This window comes from Xylocopa sonorina, unplaced genomic scaffold, assembly GCF_050948175.1.
Source record: "Xylocopa sonorina isolate GNS202 unplaced genomic scaffold, iyXylSono1_principal scaffold0079, whole genome shotgun sequence".
Lineage (NCBI taxonomy): Eukaryota > Metazoa > Arthropoda > Insecta > Hymenoptera > Apidae > Xylocopa > Xylocopa sonorina.
The window spans coordinates 992,436-1,010,716 of NW_027490150.1; positions in this window are offsets into that span (position 1 = coordinate 992,436).

Sequence of the window (18,281 nt, forward strand, 5' to 3'; positions counted from 1 at the left end):
TCATTTGAAGTGTATGCGAGGTATACATAACACTTCGCAATCAATATTATATGTTATCATGAAACATAGAAATGAGATGCAATATCTTGTTTTAAGAAGCATTATAAAACGCTTGCTACGATACGTAGACATCTGCAAACGCTATTTCCTAGGAAGGAAGTGCCGCATTTACATCCATTTGAACTGAATACGAGGAATACGTGAATCTTCGCAATGAATATTATGTCCTATCATGAAACATAGAAATGAGATGCGATATCGCGTTTCAAGAAGCATTAGGACTCTATTGCGTCGATACGTAGACATCTAGAAACGCTACTTCCTAGCCAGAATGTTTCGCATTTACATTCATTTGATGTGTATGCGAGGTATACATAACACTTCGCAATGAATATTACATCTTAAGATGAGACATAGGAACGAGATGCGATATCGCGTTTTAAGATGCATTGGAATTCAATTGCTTCGATACGTAGACATCTGCAAACGCTATTCCCTATCAAGGAAGTGTCGCATTTACATTCAGTTGAAGTGTATGCGAGGTATACATGACACTTCGAAATGAATATTATATCTTATCATGAAACATAGAAATGAGATGCGATATCGCGTTCTAAGAAGGATTAGAACTCTATTGCTACGATGTGTAGACATCTGTGGACGCTATTTCCTAGCAAGGAAGTGTCGCATTTACATTCTTTTGGGGTGAATACGATGCAGACATAACACTGCACAATGAATATTATATCTTATAATGAAACATAGTAATGAGATGCGATATCGCGATTTAAGATGCTTTAGAACCCTACTGCATCGATGCGTAGATATCGGGAATCGCTATTTCCTAGCAAGGAAGTGGCGCATTTACATTATTTTGAAGTGAATACGAGGTTATGATAACACTCCACAATGAATATAATATCTTATCATGAAACATAGAAATGAGATGCGATATCGCGAATTAGGAAGCACTAGGACTCCATTGCTTCGATACGTAGACATCTACAAACGCTATTTCCAAGCAAGGAAGTGTCGCATTTACATTTTCTTGAAAGGAATACGAGGTATACATGACACTTCGTAATGAATATTATATCTAATCATGAGACATAGAAAGGAGATGCGATATCGCGAATTAAGAAGCATTAGAACTCTATTGCTTCGATACGTAGAAATCTGCAGTCGCTATTGCCTAGTAAGGAAGTGTCGCATTAACATTCATTTGAAGTGTATACGAGGTATACATAACACTTCGCGGTGAATATTATATCTTATCATGAATGCAGAAATGAGATGCGATATCGCGGTTTAAGAAGCATTAGAAATCTATTGTTTCGATACGTAGACATCTGCAATCGCTATTTCCTAGCAAGGAAGTGTCGCATTTATATTCATTTGAAGTGAATGCGAGGTATACATAATATTGCACATGAATATTATATGTTGTCATGAAACATAGAAATGAGAAGCGATATCTCGTTTTAAGAAGCATTATAACACGCTTGCTACGATACGTAGACATCTGCAACCTCTATTTCCTAGCAAGGAAGTGTCGCATTTACATTCATTTGAAGTGAATACGAGGAATACATGAAACTTCGCAATGAATATTATACCTTATCATGAAGCATAGAAATGAGATGCGATATCCCGTTTCAAGAAGCATTAGAACTCTATTGCTTCGATACGTAGACATCTGCTAACGCTATTTCCTAGCAAGGAAGTGTCTCAATTACATTCATTTGAAATGAATACGAGGAATACATGAAACTTCGCAATGAATATTATATCTTATCATGAAGCATAGAAATGAGATGCGATATCTCGTTTTAAGTTAAATTATAACACGCTTGCTACGATACGTAGACATCTGCAAACGCTATTTCCTAGGAAGGAAGTGCCGCATTTACATTCATTTGAAGTGAATACGAGGAATACGTGAAAACTTCGCAATGAATATTATATCTTATCATGAAACATAGAAATGTGATGTGATATCGCGTTTTAAGAAGCTTTAGAACTCTATTGCTACGATACGTAGACATCTGCAAAAGCAATTTCCAAGCAAGGAAGTGTCGCATTTACAATCTTTTGAAGTGAATACGAGGTATACATAACACTCCACAATGAATATTATATCTTATCATGAAACATAGAAATGAGATGCTATATGGCGATTTATGAAGCATTAGAACTCTATTGCTTCGATACGTAGGCATCTGCAAACGCTACTTCCTAGCAAAGAAGTGTCGGATTTAAATTCATTTGAAGTGTATGCGAGGTATACAAGACACTTCGCAATGAATATTATGTCTTATCATGAAACATAGAAATGAGATGCAATATCGCGATTTAAGAAGCATTAGAACTCTAATGCTACGGTACGTAGACATCTGTAAACGCTATTTCCTAGCAAGAAAGTGTCGCATTTACATTCATTTGAAGTGTATGCGTGGTATACATGCCACTACGCAATGAATATTGTATCTTGTCATGAATCATAGAAATGATAAGCGATATCGCGATTTAAGAAGCGTTAGAACTCTATTGCATTGATACGTAGACATCTGCAAACGCTACTTCCTAGCAAGGATGTGTCGCATTTACATTCTTTTGAAGTGAAAACGAGGTATACATGACACTCCGCAATGAATATTATATCTTATCATGAAACAAAGAAATGAGCTGCGATATCGCGTTTTAAGAAGCATTATAACCCTATTGTTTCGGTACGTAGACATCTGACATCGCTATATCCTAGCAAGGAAGTGTCGCATTTACATTCTTTTGAAGTGAATACGAGGTATACATGACACTTCGCAAAGGATATTATATCTTATCATGAAACATAGAAATGAGATGCGCTATGGCGTTTTAAGAAGTATTTGAAATCTACTGCGACGATACGTAGATAACTACAAACGCTATTTCCTAGCAAGGAAGTGTCGCATTTACATTCATTTGAAGTGAATACGAGGTATACATGACACTTCGCAATGAATATTATACCTTATTAGGAAACATAGAAATGAAAAGCGATATAGCGATATAAGAAGCAATAGAACTCTATTGCTTCGATACGGAGAAATCTGCAAACGCTATTTCCTAGCAAGGAAGTGTCGCTTTTATATACTTTTGAAGTGAATGCGAGGTATACATAACATTGCACAATGAATATTATATCTTACCGTGAAACATAGAAATGAGATGCGATATCGCGTTTTGAGGAGCATTAGAACTCCTTCGCTACGATACGTAAACATCTGCAAAAGCAATTTCCAAGCAAGGAAGTGTCGCATTTACAATCTTTTGAAGTGAATACGAGGTATACATAACACTCCACAATGAATAATATATCTTATCATGAAACATAGAAATGAGATGCTATATGGCGATTTAAGAAGCATTAGAACTCTATTGCTTCGATACGTAGGCATCTGCAAACGCTACTTCCTAGCAAAGAAGTGTCGCATTTAAATTCATTTGAAGTGTATGCGAGGTATACAAGACACTTCGCAATGAATATTATGTCTTATCATGAAACATAGAAATGAGATGCAATATCGCGATTTAAGAAGCATGAGTACTCTAATGCTACGGTACGTAGACATCTGTAAACGCTATTTCCTAGCAAGAAAGTGTCGCATTTACATTCATTTGAAGTGTATGCGTGGTACACATGCCACTACGCAATGAATATTATATCTTATCATGAATCATAGGAATGATAAGCGATGTCGCGAATTAAGAAGCGTTAGAACTCTATTGCATTGATACTTAGACATCTGCAAACGCTACTTCCTAGCAAGGAAGTGTCCCATTTACATTCTTTTGAAGTGAAAACGAGGTATACATGACACTCCGCAATGAATATTATATCTTATTATGAAACATACAAATGAAATGCGATATCGCGTTTTAAGAAGGATTAGAACTCTATTGCTACGATACGTACACATATGGAGACCCTATTTCCTAGCAAGGAAGTGTCGCATTTACATTCTTCTGAACTGAATACGAGGTATTCTTAACACTCCACAATGAAAATTATATCTTATCATGAAACCAAGAACTGAGGATCGATTTCGCGAATTTAAGAAGCATTAGAACTCCTTTGCTACCATACGTAGACATCTGCAAAAGCAATTTCCTAGCAAGGAAGTGTGGCATTTACATTCATTTGAAGTGTATACGAGATATACATAACACTCCACGATGAATATTATACCTTATCACGAAACATAGAAATTAGATGCTATATCGCGATTTAAGAAGCGTTAGAACTCTATTGCATTGATACGTAGACATCTGCAAACGCTACTTCCTAGCAAGGATGTGTCGCATTTACATTCTTTTGAAGTGAAAACGAGGTATACATGACACTCCGCAATGAATATTATATCTTATCATGAAACAAAGAAATGAGCTGCGATATCGCGTTTTAAGAAGCATTATAACCCTATTGTTTCGGTACGTAGACATCTGACATCGCTATATCCTAGCAAGGAAGTTTCGCAATCACATTCATTTGAAGTGTGTGCGATGTATACGTGACACTTCGCAATATATATTATATCTTATCATGAAACATAGATTTGAGATGCGATCTCGCGGTATAAGAAGCATTAGAACTCTATTGCTACGATACCTAGACATCTGCAAACGCTATTTCCTAGCAAGGATGTGTCGCATTTACATTCTTTTGAAGTGAAAACAAGGTATACATGACACTCCGCAATGAATATTATATCTTATCATGAAACAAAGAAATGAGATGCGATATCGCGATATTAGAATCACTACAACTCTATTGCTTCGTTACGTATACATCTTTTAAACGCTTTTTCCTAGCAAGGAAGTGTCTCATTTACATTCCTTTGAAGTGAGTACGAGGTATACATGACACTTCGCAACTAATTTTAAATCTTATCACGAATCATGAAAATGAGATGCGACATCTCGTTTTAAGAAGCATTAGTACACTATTGTTTCTTACGTAGACATCTGGAAACGCTGTATCCTAGCAAGGAAGTGTCGCATTTACATTCTTTTGAAGTGAAAACGAGGTATACATAACACTTCGCAATGAATATTATATCTTATCATGAAACGTTGAAATGAGATGCGATATCTAGTTTTAAGAAGCATTAGAACTCTATTGCTTCGATACGTAGACATCTGCCAACGCTATTTCCTAGCAAGAAAGTGTCGCATTTACATTCATTCGAAGCGAATGCGAAGTATAGAAGACACTTCGCAAGGAATATTATATCTTATCATGAAACATAGAAATGGGATGAGGCATCTCTTTTTATGAAGCATTGAAACACTACTACTTCGATACGTAGACATCTGCAAGCGCTATTTCCTAGGAAGGATGTGTCGCATTTACATTCATTTCAAGTGTATGCGAGGTATACGGGACACTTCGCAATGAATATTATATCTTATCATGTAACATAGAAATGAGATGCGATATCGCGTTTTGAGAACATTAGAAATCTATTGCACCGATACGTAGACATCTGCAAACGCTACATCCTAGCATGGAAGTGTCGCATTTACATTCATTAGAAGTCTATGCGAGAAATACGTATCACTTCGCAATGAATACTATATCTTATCATGAAACATAGAAATGAAATGCGGTATCCCGTTTTAAGAGGCATTAGAACTCTATTGCTACGATACGTAGATATCTGGAAACGCTATTTCCTAGCACGGAAGTGTCGCATTTGCATTCTTCTGAAGTGAATGCGTAGTATACATGACACTTCGCAATGAATGTTATATCTTATCATGAAACATAGGAATGAGATGCGGTATCCCGTTTTAAGAAGCATTAGAACTCTATTGTTTCGATACGAAGACATCTGGTAACTCTATTACCCCAGCAAGGAAGTGTCGCATTTACAATCATTTGAAGCGTATGCGAGTTATACATGACAATTCGCAATGAGTATTATATCATATTATGAAACATATAAATGAGATGCGATATGGCGATTTAAGAAGCATTAGCATTCTACTGCTTCGATACGTAGACATCTACGAACGCTATTTCCTAGCAAGGAAGAGTCGCATTTACATTCAATTGAAGTGAATACGAGGTATACATTACACCGCACAATTAAAATTATATCTTATAGTGAGACATCGAAATGAGATGCTATGTCGCGATTTGAGGAGCATTAGAACCCCATTACTACGATACGTAGACATCTGCAATCGCTATTTCCTAGCAAGGAATTGTTGCATTTACGTTCTTGTGAAGTAAATACGAGGTATACATGACACTTCGCAATGAATATTATATCTTATCAGGAAACATAGAAATGAGATGCGATATCGCATTATAAGAAGCATTAGAACTCTTTTGCTACGATACGTGTATATCTGGAAACGCTATTTCCTAGCAAGGAAGTGTCGCATTTACATTCATCCGTAGTGCATGTGAGGTATACATGACACTTCGCAATGAATATTATATCTCATCATGAAACATAGAAATGAGATGTGACATCTCGTTTTAAGAAGCATTAGAACTCTATTGTTTCGGTACCTAAACATCTGATAACGCTATTTCCTAGCAAGGATGTGTCGCATTTACATTCTTTTGAAGTGAATACAAGGTATACATGACACATCGCAATGAGTATTATAACTTATCATGAAACATAGGAATGAGATGCGATATCGCGTTTTAAGAAGCATTAGAACTCTATTGCTACGATACGTAGATATCTGCAGACGCTATTGCCAAGCAAGGATGTGTCGCATTTACATTCATTTCAAGTGTATGCGAGGTATACGAGACACTTCGCAATGAATATTATATCTTATCATGTAACATAGAAATGAGATGCGATATCGCGTTTTGTGAACATTAGAACTCTATTGCACCGATACGTAGACATCTGCCAATGCTATTTCCTAGCAAGATAGTGTCGCATTTACATTCATTAGAAGCGTATGCGAGGAATTCGTAACACTTCGCAATGAATATTATATCTTATCATGAAACGTTGAAATGAGATGCGATATCTAGTTTTAAGAAGCATTAGAACTCTATTGCTTCGATACGTAGACATCTGCCAACGCTATTTCCTAGCAAGAAAGTGTCGCATTTACATTCATTCGAAGCGAATGCGAGGTATACAAGACACTTCGCACTGAATATTATATCTTATCATGAGACATAGGAATGAGACGCGATATCGGGTTCTGAGAATCATTAGAACACTATTGCTACGATACGTAGACATTTGCAGACGCTATTTCCTAGCAAGGAAGTGTCGCAATTACATTCTTTGAAGTGAATGCGAGGTAGACATAACACTCCACAGTGAATATTATATCTTATCACGAAACATAGAAATGAGATGCGTTATCCCGATTTAAGAAGCAATAGAAATCTACTGCTTCGATACGGCGAAATCTGCAAACGCTATTTCTTAGCATGGAAGTGTCGCGTTTACATTCTTTTGAAGAGAATACGAGGAATACATTATACTTCGCAATGAATATTATATCTTATCATGACACATAGAGATGTGATGCGATATCGCGTTCAAGAAGCATTAGAATCCTATTGCTTCTATACGTAGACTTCTGCAGACGCTATTTCCTAACAAGGAAGTGTCGCATTTACATTCTTTTGAAGTGAATACGAGGTATACATAACACTGCACAATGAATGTCATAGCTTATCACGAGACACAGAATTGTGATGCGATATCGCGTTTTAAGTAGCACCAGAACTCTATTGCTTCGAAACGTGGACATCTGGAAACGCTATTTCCTACAAAGGAAGTGTCGCATTGACATTCTTTTGAAGCGAGTACGAGGAATACATTATACTCCACACTGAATATTATATCTTATCATGAAACATAGAAAGGCGATGCTATATCGCGGTTTGAGAAGCATTAGAACTCTATTGCTTCGATACGTAGACAACTGGAAACACTACTTCCTTGCAATGAAGTGTCGCATTTGAATTCTTTTGGCGTGAATACGGGGTATACATAACACTGCACAATGAATATTATGTCTTATCATGAAACATAGAAATGAGATGCGATATGGCGATTTAAGAAGCATTAGAACTCTATTGCTTCGATACGTAGACACCTGCAGACGCTACTTCCTAGCAAGGAAGTGTCGCATTTACATTCATTTGAAGTGTATGCGAGGCATAAATGACACTTCGCAATGAATATTATATCTTATAATGAAACATAGAAATGAAATGCGATATCGCGTTTTAAGAAGCATTAAAACTCTATTGCTACGATACGTAGGCATCTGCAGAAGCTATTTCGTAACAAGGAAGTGTCGCATTTACATTCATTTGAAGTGCATGCGAGGTATACATGACACTTCGCAATGAATATTAGATACTATCATGACACATTGAATTGAGATGCTATATCCCGTTTTCAGAAGCATTAGAACTCTAATGCTACGATACGTAGACATCTGCAAACGCTATCTCCTAGCAAGCTAGATTCGCATTTACATTCATTTGAAGTGTATGCGATGTATACATGACACTTCGCAATGATTATTATATCTTATCATGAAACATAGAAATGATATGCGCTATCGCGTTTTAAGAAGCAGTAGAACTCTATTGCTATGATACGCAGACATCTGCAAACGCTATTTCCTAGCAAGGAAGTGTCGCATTTACATACCTTTGAAGTGAATACTATGTATACATGACACTTCGCAATGAATATTATATCTCATCATCAAACATAGAAATGTGATGCGATATCACGTTTTAAGAAGCATTAGAACTCTAGTGCTTCGATACGTCGACATCTGCAAACGCTATTTCCTAGCAAGGAAGTGTGGCATTTACATTCTTCTGAAGCGTAAACGAGGTATACACAACACTTCTAAATGACAATTGTATCTTATCATGAAACATAGAAATGAGAAGCGATATCGCATTTTAAGAAACATTAGAACTCTATTGCTTCAAAACGTAGACATCTGGAAACGCATTTCCCAGAAAGGAAGTGTCGCATTTACATTCATTTGAAGTGTATGCGAGGTATACATGACACTTAGCAATGAATATTATATCTTATCATGAAACATAGAAATGAGATGTGATATCGCCTTTTAAGGAGCATTAGAAATCTACTGCTACAATACGTAGAAATCTGCAGACGCAATTTCCTAGCAAGGAAGTGTCGCATTTACATTCATTTGAAGAGAATACGAGGTATACATAACACCGCACAATGAATATTATATCTTATAGTGAGACTTCGAAATGAGATGCTATATCGCGATTTGAGAAGCACTAGAACCCCATTAATACGATACGTAGACATCTGCAATCGCTATTTCCTAGCAAGGAAGTGTCGCATTTACATTCTTTTGAAGTGAATACAAGGTATACATGACACATCGCAATGAATATTATATCTTATCATGAAACATAGAAATGAGATGCGTTATAGCGTTTTAGGAAACATTAGAACTGTATTGCTACGATACGTAAGCATCTGCAAACGCTATTTCCTAGCATGGACGTGTCGCATTTACATTCTTTTGAAGTGAATATGAGGTATACATGACACATCGCAATGAGTATTATATCATATCGTGAAACATAGAAATGAGATGCGATATCGCAAATTAAGAAGCATTAGTACTCTACTGCTTCGATACGTAGACACCTGGAATTGTTATTTCCTAGAAAGGAGGTGTCGCATTTACATTCATTTGAAGTGTAGACGAGGAATACATAACACTTCGCATTGAGTATTATATCTTATCATGAGACATAGAAATGAGATGCGATATCGCGTTTCTAGAAGCATTTGAACACTATTTCTTCGATACGTAGACATCTGCAAACGCTATTTCCTAGCAAGGAAGTGTCGCATTTACATTCGTTAGAATTGTATCCGAGGTATGCATGACACTTCGCAATGAATATTATATCTAATCATGAAACATATAAATGAAATGCGACATCCCGTTTTAAGAAGCTGTAGAACTCTATTGCTTCGATACGTAGACATCTGCAAACGCTATTTCCTAGCACGGAAGTGTCAAATATACATTCGCTTGAATTGAATACGAGGTCCACATAACACTGCGCAATGAGTATTATATCTTCACATGAAACATAGAAATGAGAAGCTATATCTTGATTTAAGAAGCATTAGAACACTATTGCATCGAAACGCAGACATCTGCAAACGCTACTTCCTAGCAATTAAGTGCCGCATTCATCTTCTTTTGTAGTGAATGCGAGGAATACATGACACTTTGCAATGAATATTATATTTTATCATGAAACCTAGAAATGAGATGCGATATTTGGTTTAAGAAGCATAGAACACTATTGCTTCGATACGTCGACATCTGCAAACGCTATTTCCTAGCAAGGAAGTGTGGCATTTACATTCTTCTGAAGCGTAGACGAGGTATACGTAAAAGTTCGCAATGAATATTATATCTTACCATGAAATGTAGAAATGAGATGCGTTATCGCGTTTGAAGAAGTATTAGAACCCTATTGCTGCGATACGTAGACTTCTGGAAACGCTATTTCCTAGCCATGAAGTGTCGCATTTACATTCATTTGAAGTGTATGCGAGGTATACATAACACTTCGCAATGAATATTATATGTTGTCATGGAACATAGAAATGAGATGCGATATCGCGATGTAAGATGCATTAGAACTTTATTGCTTCGATACGTAGACACCTGCAAACGCTATTTCCTAGCAAAGAAGTGTCGCATTTATATTCTTTTGAGGTGAATGCGAGGTATACATAACATTGCACAATGAATATTATATATTATCATGAAACATAGAAATGAGATGCGAAATCGCGGTATAAGATGCATTAGAACTTTATTGCTTCGATACGTAGACATATGCAAACGCTATTTCCTAGCAAGAAAGTGTCGCATTTACATTCATTTGAAGTGAATACGAGGAATACATGAAACTTCGCAATGAATATTATATCTTATCATGAAATATAGAATTGAGATGCGATATCCCGTTTCAAGAAGCATTAGAACTCTATTGCCTCGATACGTTGACATCTGCAATCGCTATTTCCAAGCAAGGAAGTGTCGCATTTACATTCATTTAAAGTGTATGCGAGGTATACATAACACTTCGCAATGAATATTATATGTTGTCATGAAACATAGAAATGAGACACGATATTTCGTTTTAAGAAGCATTATAACACGCTTGGTACGATACGTAGACATCTGCAAACTCTATTTCCTAGCAAGGAAGTGTCGCATTTACATTCATTTGAAGTGAATACGAGGAATACATGAAACTTCGCAATGAATATTATATCTTATCATGAAGCATAGAAATGAGATGCGATGTCCCGTTTCAAGAAGCATTAGAACACTATTGCTTCGATACGTAGACGTCTGCAAACGCTATTTCCTAGCAAGGAAGTGTCGCATTTATATTCATTTGAAGTGAATACCAGGCATACATGAAACTTCGCAATGAATATTATATCTTATCATGAAACGTAGAAATGAGATGCGATATCGCGTTTTAAGGAGCATTAGAACTCCATTGCTTCGATACGTACACATCTGCAAACGTTATTTCCTAGCAAGAGAATGTCGCATTTACATTCTTTTGAAGTGAATACGAGAAATACATAACAATCCACAATGAATATTATACCTGAACACGAAACATAGAAATGAGATGCGATATCTCGATTTAAGGAGCATTAATTCTCTATTGCTTCGATACGTAGACCTCTGCAAACGCTATTTCCTAGCAAGGTAGTGTCGCGTTAACATTCATTTGAAGTTAATGCGAGGAATACATGACACTCCGCATTGTATATTATATCTTATCACGAAACATAGAAATGAGATGCAATATCGCGTTCTAAGAAGCATTACAATTCTATTGCTACGATACGTAGACATCTGCAGAAGCAATAAGCTAGCAAGGAAGTGTCGTATTTACACTCTTTCCAAGCGAATATGTGGTATACATAACACTCCACACTGAATATTATATCTTATGATGAAACATAGAAATGAGATGCGATATCGCGTTTTAAGAAGCATTAGAACTCCTTTGCTACGATACGTAAACATCTGCAAAAGCAATTTCCAAGCAAGGAAGTGTCGCATTTACAATCTTTTGAAGTGAATACGAGGTATACATAACACTCCACAATGAATATTATATCTCATCATGAGACATAGAAATGAGATGCGATATCGCGTTTTGAGAAGCATTAGAACACTACTGTTTCGATACGTAGATATCTGCAAACGCTATTGTGACGTCAGGCGTGCCGCCTGCCACCCTCTCAACGCACCACAGCAACCACCCTCACGCGCCTGCACCACCTGCAACACCCAGGCGCAACTCGCCGTCTCTCTCACTCCAGGGGACATACCCTCCGTCTCACTCGCACCCGCAGAGGTGCTCGCCGTCTCTCTCACTCCAAGTGACCTACCCTCCGTCTCACTCGCACCCGCAGAGGTGTTCGCCTTCTCCCTCGCTCCAAGGGCAACACATTCTGTCTCTCTCGCACCAAGGACCTCGTGCGTCATCTCACTCGCACCAAGGACCATGTGCGCTGTCTCGCTCCCACTCAAGGTGCCATCCACCGTCTCACTTTTACCTGCAGGGAAACTCGCCCTCTCGCTCACTCCAGGGACGTACCAGGAGAATCAACCTCCACGAGATCCGACGACGGGAACCCTCACCGTACAAAGGACTGTACGGTTTCACCATCCCAGATCTGCCATGCCCAAAATACTATTTCTAAGATTATTAATTAACATTATATATATACTCCTACATTCTAAGCTCTGTATTCCTAGCTCATAGAATTTACACGACACTACTTTATAACGACACAAACAACACACATTTTACATATAAGGCGTAATTTCTAATTTCATACTTGTATCTCTATATTCATAAGTTGCGCTAATTAAGTAACCCGCGACGCGCGTGATCGCGACCGCCTCAGCGGCACGCGCCGCTAACCCCACCACGCAACGCCGAGACCCCACTCGGGCGTCCACATACTCCCACCTACGTTCGCACGCGACCGAAGCTCTCCGAGAGTCGAGGAGGTCGCAGACGCATCTTGGGAGACAGTCAGTCAGTACCTTCAGTACGGTACAGTTCTATCTCGCCTTCGGACACTTCCAATTCCAAGTCTCTTCCAAGTCGCACCTTAGGGCCGTCGCGCAACCTCGATGAGGTTCCTAGTTATAAAGTCTTTGTCCTAATTCCTAATTCATAGTTAACCTAGTCTTAATACTTAGAAATAATTGTTCTTGTACTCTTTGATTTAGAATATACTTTATTATTTTTCTACCACATCAAGTTCTAGTTCATTCCAACTCCATTTCTAAATTCAATTATATTTTAATACAAATTCTTCCAAGTTCGCAACAACTTGAGTGTTTATGAACGAACTCTTCGCGCCGGGAGGAAGAATTTATTCCATTATCTCGTGCGGAATACGTTGGTGAAACGCCAGAATTCTTCGTTCATCGACGGACGGCGACATTCATCGCAGCTCCACCGTCACAACGCCGATTTCAGCCAGCCGTACGCAGACTTCTTCCCGAAAACGACACTCGACGATCGCCACATCTGAAAGCAGAAGAGGGAAATCAGCGAAAGGTAAGTAAAATCCCTCCTTACACGCGTTCGCGATTGTTTACAGTGCCTGCGTCTTGCCAGAATCGACGATCCCGGTCATACGCGTTTTATACCGGACCGAATTTTCGACTAAAGGGCTTGTGTCATACAGCCTCCTGGGACACGAATAATTTGTTCGCCAGGACGTGACACTACTTCCTAGCACGGAAGTGTCGCATTTACATTCGTTTGACGTGTATGCGAGGTATACATGCCACTTCGCAATGAAAGTTATATCTTATCATGAAACATAGAAATGCGATGCGATATCGCGATTTAAGAAGCATTACAACTCTACTGCATCGGTACGTAGACATCTGCAAACGCATCGTCCTAGCAAGGAAGTGTCGCATTTACATTCTTTTGAAGTGAGTACGAGACACTTCGCAATGAAAATTACAACTTATCATGAAACATAGAAATGAGATGCGAAAGCGCGTTTAAGAAGCTTTAGAACTCTATTGATTCGATACCTAGACATCTGCAAACGCTACTTTCTGGCAAGGAAGTGCTGCATTTACATTCTTTTGAAGTGAATACGAGGTATGCACGTCACTTCGCAATGAATATTATATCTTATCACGAATCGTAGAAATGAGATGCAACAGCGCGTATAAGAAGCATTAGAACTCTACTGCATCGATACGTAGACATCTGCAAACGCAACGTCCTAGCAAGGAAGTGTCGCATTTACATTCTTTTCAAGTGAATACGAGGTATATATAACACTTCGCAATGAAAATTATACATTATCATGAAACATAGAAATGAGATGCGATGTCTCACTTCGAGAAACATTGGAACTCTAGTGCTTCGATACGTAGACATCTGGAAACGTATTTTCCTAGAAAGGAAGTGTCGCATATACATTCAATTGAAGTGTAGACGAGGAACACATAACACTTCGCAATGAATATTGTACCTTATCATAAGACATAGAAATGTGATGCGATATCAAGTTTTAAGAAGCATTAGAACTCTATTGCTTCGATACGTAGACATCTGCCATCGCTATTTCCTAGCAAGGAAGTGTCGCATTTACATTCATTTAAAGTGTATGCGAGGTATACATAACACTTCGCAATGAATATTATATGTTGTTATGAAACATAGAAATGAGATGCGATATCTCGTTTTAAGAAGCATTATAACATGCTTGCTACGATACGTAGACATCTGCAAACGCTATTTCCTAGGAAGGAAGTGCCGCATTTACATTCATTTGAAGTGAATACGAGGACTACGTGAAACTTCGCAATGAATATTATATCTCATATTAAAACATAGAAATGTGATGTGATATCGCGTTGTAAGAAGCTTTAGAACTCTATTGCTACGATACGTAGACATCTGCAAACGCTATTTCCTAGCAAGGAAGTGTCGCATTTACATTCATTTGAAGTGAATACGAGGTATACGTGAAACTTCGCAATGAATATTATATCTTATCATGAAACATAGAAATGAGATGCGATATTGCGTTTTGAGAAGCATTAGAAATCTATTGCTACGATACGTAGACATCTGCAAACGCTATTTCCTAGCAAGGAAGTGCCGCATTTACATTCATTTGAAATGTATGCGAGGTATACGTGACACTTCGCAATGAATATTATATCTTATCGTGAAACATAGAAATGAAATGCGATATCGCGTTTTGAGAAGCATTAGAACACTCATTCTACGATACGTAGACATCTACAAAAGCTATTTCCTAGCAAAGAAGTGTAGCATTTACATTCATTTGAAGTGTATGCGAGGAATTCAAGATACTTCGCAATGAATATTATATCTAATCATGAAACATAGAAATGAGTTGCGATATCGCGTTATGAGAAGCATTAGAAATCTATTGCTACGATACGTAGACATGTGCAAACGCTATTTCCTAGCAAGGAAGTGTCGCATTTACATTCATTTGAAGTGTATGCGATGTATACGTGACACTTCGCAATAAATATTATATCTTATCATGAAACATAGAAATGAGATGCGATATCGCGTTTTGAGATGCAATAGAAATCTAATGCTACGATACGCAGAAACCCGCAAACTCTATTTCCCAGCAAGGAAGTGTCGCATTTACATTCTATTGAATTGAATACGAGGTATACATAACACTGCACAATGAATATTATATCTTATCATGAAACATAGAAATGAGATGCGATATCTGGTTTTAAGAAGCATTAGTACTTTGTTGCTTCGATACGTAGACATTTGCCATCGCTATATCCTAGCAACGATGTGTCGCATTTACATTCAATTGAAGTGTATGCGAGGTATACATAATACTTCGCAATGAATATAATATCTCATAACGAAACATAAAAGTGAGATGCGATATCGCGTTTTAAGAAGCATTAGAACTCTATTGCTACGATACGTAGACATCTGCAAACGCTATTTCCTAACATGGAAGTGCAGCATTTACATTCTTTTGAAGTGAATACGAGGTATACATGACACTTCGCAATGAATATTATAATATCACGAAACATAGAAATGAAATGCGATATCGTGATGTAAAAAGTATTAGAACTCTATTGCTACGATACGTAGACATCTGCAAACGCTATTTCCTAGCAAGGATGTGTCGCATATTACATTCATTTGACGTGTATGCGAGGAATACATGACAATTCGCAATGAATATTATATGTTATCATGAAACATAGAAATAAGGAGCGATATCGCTATTAAAGAAGATTTAATACCCAATTGCTTCGATACGAATATATCTGCAAACGCTACTTCCTAGCAAGTAAGTGTCGCATTTACATTCATTTGTAGTGTATCCGAGGTATACATAACGCTTCGCAATGAATATTATTTCTTATCATGAAACATAGAAATGAGATGCGGCATCTCGTTTTAAGAAGCATTAGTACTCCATTGTTTCGACATCTAGACATCTGAAAACGCTATTTCCTAGCAAGGAAGTGTCGCATTTACATTCATTTGAAGTGATTACGAGCAATACATGAAACTTCGCAATGTTAATAATATATCTTATCATGGAACATAGAAGTGTGATGTGATATCGCGTTTTAAGAAGCATTAGAACTCTACTGCTACGATACGTAGACATCTGCAAACGCTATTTCCTAGCAAGGAAGTGTCGCATTTACATTCTTCTAAAGTGAATACAAGGTATACATGACACTTCGCAATGAATATTATATCTTATCATGAAACATAGAAGTGGGTTGCGGCATCTCGTTTTGAGAAGCATTAGAACACTATTGTTTCGATACGTAGACATCTGGAAACGCTAGTTCCTAGCAAGGAAGTGTCGCATTTACATTCTTTTGAAGTGAATACGAGGTATACATGACACTTCGCAAGGAATATTATATCTTATAATGAAACATAGAAATCCGATGCGATATCGCGTTTTGAGATGCTTTAGAACTCTATTGCTACGATACGTAGATATCTGCAGACGCTATTTCCTAGCAAGGAAGTGTCGAATTTACATTATTTTGAAGTGCATACGAGGTATACATAACACAGCATAATGAATATTATATCTTATCATGAAACATAGAAATGAGATGCGATATCTCGTTTTCGGAAGCTGTAGAACTCTGTTGCTAGGATGCGTAGACATCTGCAAACGCTATTTCCAAGCAAGGAAGTGTCGCATTTACATTATTTTGAAGTGCATACGAGGTATACATAACACAGCATAATTAATATTATATCTTATCATGAAACATAGAAATGAGATGCGATATCGCCTTTTTAGGAACATTAGAACACTATCGCTACGATACGTAGACATCTGCAAACGCTACTTCCTACCAAGGAAGTGTCGCATTTACATTCATTTGAAGTGAATACGAGGAATACATGAAACATCGCAATGAATATTATATCTTATCATGAAACATAGAAATGAGATCCGATATCGCGTTTTGAGAAGCATTAGAACTCTATTGCTGCGATACGTAGACATCTGCAAACGCTATTTCCTAGCAAGGAAGTGTCGCATTTACATTCATTTGAAGTGTATGCGATGTATACGTGACACTTCGCAATAAATATTGTATCTTATCATGAAACATAGAAATGAGATGCGGTATCGCGTTTTGAGATGCAATAGAAATCTAATGCTACGATACGCAGACATCTGCAAACGCTATTTCCTAGCAAGGAAGTGTTGCATTTGCATTATTTTGTGGTGAATACGAGGAATACATAACATTCCACAATGAATATTATATCTTAGTGTGAAACATAGATTTGAGATGCGATCTCGCGATATAAGAAGCATTAGAACTCTATTGCTTCGATACGTAGACACCTGCAAACGCTATTTCCTAGCAAGGAAGCGTCGCATTTACATTCATTTGAAGTGAATACGATGAATACATGAATCTTCGCAATGAATATTATATCTTATCATGAAGCATAGAAATGAGATGCGATATCCCGTTTCAAGAAGCATTAGAAGTCTGTTGCTTCGATACGTAGATATCTGCAATAGCTACATCCTAGCAAGGAAGTGTCGCATTTACATTCTTTTGAGGTGAATACGAGGTATAAATAACACTCCACAATGAATATTATA